An 8,426-nucleotide genomic window follows, 5' to 3' on the forward strand; every position below is an offset into this window, starting at 1 on the left:
GGTACTGTTTGTAAGAGTGTTGGTAATAGTGATGTCAACGTTGCTAGAATGATTCTTTGCAGATTTCTTGGCCAATTAAAAGGTTGGTGGGACAATTTTTGAATCAAGAAGCTAGGACTACGGTTCTTGACACTAAAATAGATATGCCTGATGGTACACAAAAAGAGAATGCAGTGTATACTCTGGTAGTTAACATCGTTGAACATTTTACAGGAAGATACTCTGATAACAGTGAGAATATTAGAACCCTATTACAGAACTTAAGGTGTAAAACTCTTACAGATTTTAGGTGGTATAAAGACACTTTTCTTAGTAGAGTTATGGAATTACCGGAAGCCTCCAGTGAACACTGGAAGTCTAAATTTGTGGATGGGTTACCTCATCTTTTTGCTGAGAGGGTTAGGAATAACCTTCGAAATGGATATACCTCCATTCCTTACAATAATTATACCTATGGTAGTATCATAGGAACTTGTATCCAAGAAGGTTTAAATTTATGTAATGAGCTTAAACTAAACCAACAATTAAAAAGACAAAATCTTCTTGAGAAAGATCAATTAGGAGAATTTTGCAACCAGTTTGGTATGGATGTATCGTATCCTAAAAAGAAAAAATATAATAAAAAGAGTTTTAAAGAACATCCTTTTTATAAAAGAAGAAGAAAAAGGCATCATTATTCACAGGCAAAATTAGATAAAAAAGCTGAGAGAAAAGCTTTAAGAAAATCTTATAAGAAATCTAAAAAATGGGAAACCCCAATTGTATGTTATAAATGCAATAAGGTGGGTCACATAGCAAAAAATTGTTGGGTTAAGAAAAAGATTTCTACCCTTAATATTGATGATAAAACTAAAGATGAGCTATATAAAATACTCCTTACAGATACTAAATCAGATAGCTCTAATTCATCTTCTGAGGATGAAGTAAAAGTAATAGATGAAGATTCGTATTTATCGACTCTTCGATACTTCTAGTTCGAATGTGAACCATGTTCCCAGAACAAACCATGTATAAAAGAAGAAAATGATCTTTATAATTTAATATCCCAATTTGAAGATCATAAGATTAATGTGTTAGAATCTCATCATCGGGTTGAAATTTTACAAAAAATTAAAGATCCGAAGTTAGGTCAAGAATTCTTGATCTTATGGGTGAAACACCTAGTAGTTCTAATAATTCTTTACAAACCCGAAATAATGATAAAGAACCATATACTATGAATGAGCTTTTTAAAGCAATAAAACAAAAGAAATTAGGTTCTAAACCTACATCTCTGCAAGATGTTCTTAAAGAAATAGAAAACCTTAAATCAGAAATTAAAAATATTCGTGGAGAAACAAAAAGCCAGGATATGAGAATATCTAATCTTGAGATGTTACAAGTCCTTAATCAGGATAAAGAATTAAGAAATGATTTAGAAAATATTCTGGAAGAATTTTTGGGGTAGTACCATAAAATTTCCACCATTTAATAAACCAGGTAGGGACATCCATATTGTCCACATTGATTTTAATAAACCATGTATGAGTTTGAAACTTATTTTCATATAATAATGCCTTATCAAAGGCCTGGATATAATCCCAGTAATTATATTTCATTTGAATATTATTAACCATAATCGGTTTTTCTTCCATAGGGGATATTCCCCATTCATTTGAATACACTGTTTATCCAGCCAGATAGATAAGTTTTACTAAACAGGAAAATTATTATAAACTCAATGACCACTCCAAACACCCTAAAACGCCATTATCAGGCTAATACGGGTAAACAGGACGATCCCATGAGTTTACAACAATCAGGAAAAGTTTAAACTATCAGCCAGATCTTAAAAGGTGTATTCAAATGGATAAAAACCGATCATGGTTAATAATATTCAAATGAAATATAATTACTGGGATTATATCCAGGCCTTTGATAAGGCATTATTATATGAAAATAAGTTTCAAACTCATACATGGTTTATTAAAATCAATGTGGACAATATGGATGTCCCTACCTGGTTTATTAAATGGTGGAAATTTTATGGTACTACCCCAAAAATTCTTCCAGAATATTTTCTAAATCATTTCTTAATTCTTTATCCTGATTAAGGACTTGTAACATCTCAAGATTAGATATTCTCATATCCTGGCTTTTTGTTTCTCCACGAATATTTTTAATTTCTGATTTAAGGTTTTCTATTTCTTTAAGAACATCTTGCAGAGATGTAGGTTTAGAACCTAATTTCTTTTGTTTTATTGCTTTAAAAAGCTCATTCATAGTATATGGTTCTTTATCATTATTTCGGGTTTGTAAAGAATTATTAGAACTACTAGGTGTTTCACCCATAAGATCAAGAATTCTTGACCTAACTTCTGGATCTTTAATTTTTTGTAAAATTTCAACCCAGTGATGAGATTCTAACACATTAATCTTATGATCTTCAAATTGGGATATTAAATTATAAAGATCATTTTCTTCTTTTATACATGGTTTGTTCTGGGAACATGGTTCACATTCTGAACTAGAAGTATCAGAAGAGTCAGATAAATACGAATCTTCATCTATTACTTTTACTTCATCCTCAGAAGATGAATTAGAGCTATCTGATTTAGTATCTGTAAGGAGTATTTTATATAGCTCATCTTTAGTTTTATCATCAATATTAAGGGTAGAAATCTTTTTCTTAACCCAACAATTTTTTGCTATGTGACCCACCTTATTGCATTTATAACATACAATTGGGGTTTCCCATTTTTTAGATTTCTTATAAGATTTTCTTAAAGCTTTTCTCTCAGCTTTTTTATCTAATTTTGCCTGTGAATAATGATGCCTTTTTCTTCTTCTTTTATAAAAAGGATGTTCTTTAAAACTCTTTTTATTATATTTTTTCTTTTTAGGATACGATACATCCATACCAAACTGGTTGCAAAATTCTCCTAATTGATCTTTCTCAAGAAGATTTTATCTTTTTAATTGTTGGTTTAGTTTAAGCTCATTACATAAATTTAAACCTTCTTGGATACAAGTTCCTATGATACTACCATAGGTATAATTATTGTAAGGAATGGAGGTATATCCATTTCGAAGGTTATTCCTAACCCTCTCAGCAAAAAGATGAGGTAACCCATCCACAAATTTAGACTTCCAGTGTTCACTGGAGGCTTCCGGTAATTCCATAACTCTACTAAGAAAAGTGTCTTTATACCACCTAAAATCTGTAAGAGTTTTACACCTTAAGTTCTGTAATAGGGTTCTAATATTCTCACTGTTATCAGAGTATCTTCCTGTAAAATGTTCAACGATGTTAACTACCAGAGTATACACTGCATTCTCTTTTTGTGTACCATCAGGCATATCTATTTTAGTGTCAAGAACCGTAGTCCTAGCTTCTTGATTCAAAAAATTGTCCCACCAACCTTTTAATTGGCCAAGAATCCTGCGCAGAATCATTCTAGCAACGTTGACATCACTATTACCAACACTCTTACAAACAGTACCATACATCATCATCCTATGGATCTGATTATAAATTTGTTTATCAGAAACCATCTATGTTCCATTCATAGATGCATTTTCCACTATAACTATTATTCAATTGGTATTCTTGTTCCTCATGAAGAACATCTATAGGCGAAGGCCTATTGTAATAGAATAACCTTTGAGCCGGTTTTTCTGCCCATCTTTTATCCATTCTATTTAATTCATCTTTCATAACCTGCCTTCGGTTACTTTCATTATCTGACAGACTTTGTACAAAACCATTACTAAGAGTTGTTAAAGATAACTTTTCAAGCTTTTTCCTAAGCTGTAACTCAATCTGTTTGCTTATTTCTTCTTGCTCTTTAAAAGCTTTCTCCCAGTTAAGAGGAGCCTTTGTAATAAAATTGGAAATTTCAGGAGGACTTTGAATATTCACCCCTGAGAATTTTGGTTTTGAAACTATCCTATCTTTGTTAATTTTATCTTGCTTATTCTGTAACTGAGTTAATTCATCAATCTTTTTATGCAAGGAGCTTAAATGTTCTCCAACGATATATAACACTAGATTAGCATAATTATTTTGTTCTATTAACGTATTTAAGTTTGTTGCTTTTAACGGAGATTCATCATCTTTAACTGTATATTGTTTTGATATTGCAGTAAAACCACATGTACTATAACGAAATTGTTCTAGTGGAGGATAGACCCTTTTTACTATTTCTTTATTAGGTAATTCATATGTTCTTTCTAGAACAGAAATATGAGGTTCTATAAACATAGAATAGAACCAAGTTCCAAAATACATAATTTGATTATGAGAAGAACAGTACTCATAAAACTCATCTTGGAGTTTTCTTTGCTGATCTTTATCAAAATTCTTAAAAAACCAAGTTCTAAATTTTTCCCATTTAGGCAAATTAAATTCCTTTTTAATTAAACATCTAGCTTTGCTCCCAAAGCTAAAATCTACCTTTCCGTTTTTATCCATTAAGACCGTTATAACTCATTTGAGACAAGGTCTCGAACTGAGGTTCATTAGTATGACCTCTTAGAATATTATCATTATATTTTTTAAATTCATTTATTCGAACTTCTTGAAGACTTTCATTATCTTCTTCTCTTATTTGAGAAGTAGAAGCTCTAGAAGGTATAGGTCTTTCTATTTCATATTCCAAGGGAGAAATAAATGATCTTACAGAGCTGGATCTAGAAATTCTAGAAGCTCTATCTTTTAATAAAGGTATCTGATTTTCAAAAATTAAATTAACAGATCCATCACCTGTTTGTGAAACATTTAACAAATTTGTATCAATTATTGGTCTTGGCTTCATAGCCCTTTCTATTTTCCAGTTTTCTGGAAAAGTTATTTCTTCCCATCTAATCTTTCTTCTTGTGGTTATATTCGATTTAGAAAAATTAGACTCAATAATTATAGTTTCATTTAGATTTTTATCAGCTAATTTACAATGAGGATTCATTGTATATAATGGTTTATAATATATTCTATAACAAATACAGATTACTTCTGATCCTTGAGCATATTGATATCCATGGGTTTTAACATTTAAAGTTAAAGTATCCAAGATATTACTATCTGTTAAAGAAACTGTCAAATTTGGATAAACATCAAAATATACTGGTCCGTGTGCCAAGACTAGATTTTATTATTCCCATTATGGATGATTTAAAATCTAAATTTCTTCCATCTCTTAAAGCTGCTATAAAGCTTTCAGGTAATCCTTCTAATGTTAAAGGCTTAAAAGCTATTTGAACTAACCCTATATGAATAAATCTATATTCCTTTTTCCTATAAGGTTCTAGATCTTTATTATTTAGTAATTGTAAAAACATTTCTTCACCATCTAAAGAAACTGATTCTTCTGTAGTTTTTACTACTTGTTTTAATCCTAAACTTTCAAAAAAGCCTAGTTCATATATTTTGTTTACTTCCATTTCTGGAATAGTCCATCTATTAAGTAAATCTAGATTTTTAGGTAAATCTACTTCATAACTTGCAATCGTTTTTTAACAGTTTTCTTGTTACCAAGAACGTGCTTTATTAAACTCATAAGGATAAAAGTTATGTTGAACTATAACTCTCTAAATTCTTTAATTAATCTTACTTCCATGGCTCTGATACCATATTTATGGGGACGGTGACCTAGACACGACGACACTGTATATATATATATATATATATATATATATATATATATATATATATATATATATATATATATCCTTTGTGCATGATGGTTGTTTATGCTTTTTATTCGTATCATGACCCTAGTCTTCCCTTGTTGACTAGTATATGTTTATGGGTTGTTCGGATTTTGGTTTGTTTACGTTTTGCCTCGTGTTTCGTATTTGTTAATTCATTTGTTATCGGTTATTTATACTTTGTTCAAGTAACATGTAAATGTGAAATAAAATGTTTATTCATGATAAGAAAGTATGAAATGATGCTATATGCTTCATATTTGAGTTCATATTCATTTGTTTACATTTTGCCATGTGTTTTGTATTACTTGTTCCATTTTGAGCTCACTTGTTCCATTTTGAGCTCAAGTAACATATAAATATGAAATATAAGGTTTATTCAAGTTATATAAGATTGAAATGGTATTATATACTCCACATATGAGTCCTTATTTGTTCATGGTCGAGTCTTTATCAAGTTTCAAGTATGAAATGACTTAGTATATTTCATTTATCGGTGTACTTACTCATTTCCATGTTTTCATCATATTTCAAGTATGAGTGATTTATTTTAAGTAACTACTTGGAATGAGTTGTATTCTTAAGAAAATTTCATAATGATATGCCTTCTTGTTTGACTTATCTGTACGCCCTACTTGTGTTGTTCTGGCAAGTGTGGTTTTGGTCACTTGTGCTGTTCTGGCAAGTGCGATTTGGTCACTTGTGCTGTTCTGGCAAGTGCGGTTTTGGTCACTCGTGTTGTTCTGGCAAGTGCTGTTTTGGTCACTTGTGCTGTTCTGGCATGTGCGGTTTCGGTTACTTGTGTTGTACTGACAATTACGATTTTGGTCACTTGTGCTGTTCTGGCAAGTGCGGTTTTGGTTACTTGTGCTGTTCTAGCAAGTACGATTTTGGTCACTTGTGCTGTTCTGGCAAGTGCGGTTTTGGCTACTTGTGCTGTTCTGGAAAGTACGGTTTTGGTCACTTGTGTTGTTCTGGCAAGTGAGTTTTATCATTGTCGTCCTACCGGGGGAATTATATTATATGAGTAATAAAGGTCTTGCTTGATTATAGATATTGGTATATGTCTTTAAAGGCAAGAGTTATGCCTTGTGTTGTTTGTCTTGGTCCTATCGGATACTAGGGGTGAGCTATAAGCCCTCTACACTACAACAAATTGTCATTTGCGTCACGAATTATGCCACAGGAATTTATAATTCATGACTAAATTATGCTTAGCCATGGGAAAAACTTATTCATTATTTTGGAAAAAAATTTATGCCACAGGATAACTTTTCCCGTGGCAAAAAGTCACTTGCGCCACGAATTAGGCTACACCCCTGGCAAAGAGTCATTTTAGCCACGAGGTATGTCACACCCGTGGCGAAGTTTTATTTAGACACGAAATGTCCCGTGGCAAAAATAATTTTTAGCCACGAACAAACAAACACCCGTGGCGAGTATCTTTTCCGACTTAAATTAAGATATTTTCATGTTAAGGCAAACCTAAAAATTGGTTGATTATAAAAAATAAAAAATGTGGATGAAATTTAATAAAATATAAATAATATGAAAATGCATTTAAATATAAAATTTTGGAAACACTTTGATTAATTTAATTTGTATTTTTTATTGTTTTCTTTACATTATAAGAAATTTTAAAATTTAGTAAACTTATATGTAAGCAAAGAAAAGTTTATCGCCTAAATTTTTTGATTTTTTTTTTACGAATGACAATTATGTTTTGTAGGTTCTTCAAAACATTGATAATTTAAGAAATTTGTTTTAATATATAATTTTGTTTAATAAAGTCGTGAACTTCTTTTAATTTCTTTTACTTTTTAAATTAAAACTTTATCATCTTGAATAACAATCTTAAATGATCGTATCACATTTAAAGACATAGCATCCCCCTTATATTAAAAGAATAAAAAATCCTAATGTTTTTCCGCCTAAATGAATTACTCTATAATTGGGCTTTAGGCTTCATTTTATCTTGCTTATAACTGGGCCATATTGATTTAATTACATACAATAAATAATTCAATGTCAATTAAAAAAGGGATAATATCTTTTTCCAACTTGCATAGACAAATTAATAGAATATTCTTATTTTGTTACATAAATGAAATTGCACTTATTATACGTATGATGTGATATAAATATTTTTCTACTATTTTTTAAAAATAAACATGATGGTCACGAACACGTTTTTGCCATACTTTTTCATTAATTCTATAGTTTTGTCCTTTTGATACAAGCGTATATAAGTAAGAGTATTCATAGATTGTTTACTTCTAAAACGAAAAATTTACGTATAATACCTTTTTTTCTTACCCTGTAACTTAATATCACATTTATCTCATACTATGTAAAATGTTTTAATATTGGTTAATTTTACAATTTAACAGTGTTAGCCTTCTCTTTTCCAACTCTTAATATTAAATATTACTAATAGTAAATTTCATAACTAAATTTCAAGGGAGGTTAAATGCCAGTAATATAATTATTAAATTCTCTAATACCCCTATCTAAAAAAATCGCGCGAATGCGCTTGATCTATACTAGTATCAAATTAAATAAATAAGTTATTTACCATATATCTTAGAGAAATCTAAAATTAATATATTATCAAACCGTTTTATTCAAAATTAGATTTAGAACTTTTTTTTGTAAGATATTTATAGAAACATTTGAGTTTGATATAAAATTTAACTTGTTGAGAAAAAAAAATTGGGAAATTTTTTTAGGAGTGAAAAAGA

This window comes from Silene latifolia, chromosome 3 (assembly GCF_048544455.1).
Source record: "Silene latifolia isolate original U9 population chromosome 3, ASM4854445v1, whole genome shotgun sequence".
Classification (NCBI taxonomy): Eukaryota; Viridiplantae; Streptophyta; class Magnoliopsida; order Caryophyllales; family Caryophyllaceae; genus Silene; species Silene latifolia.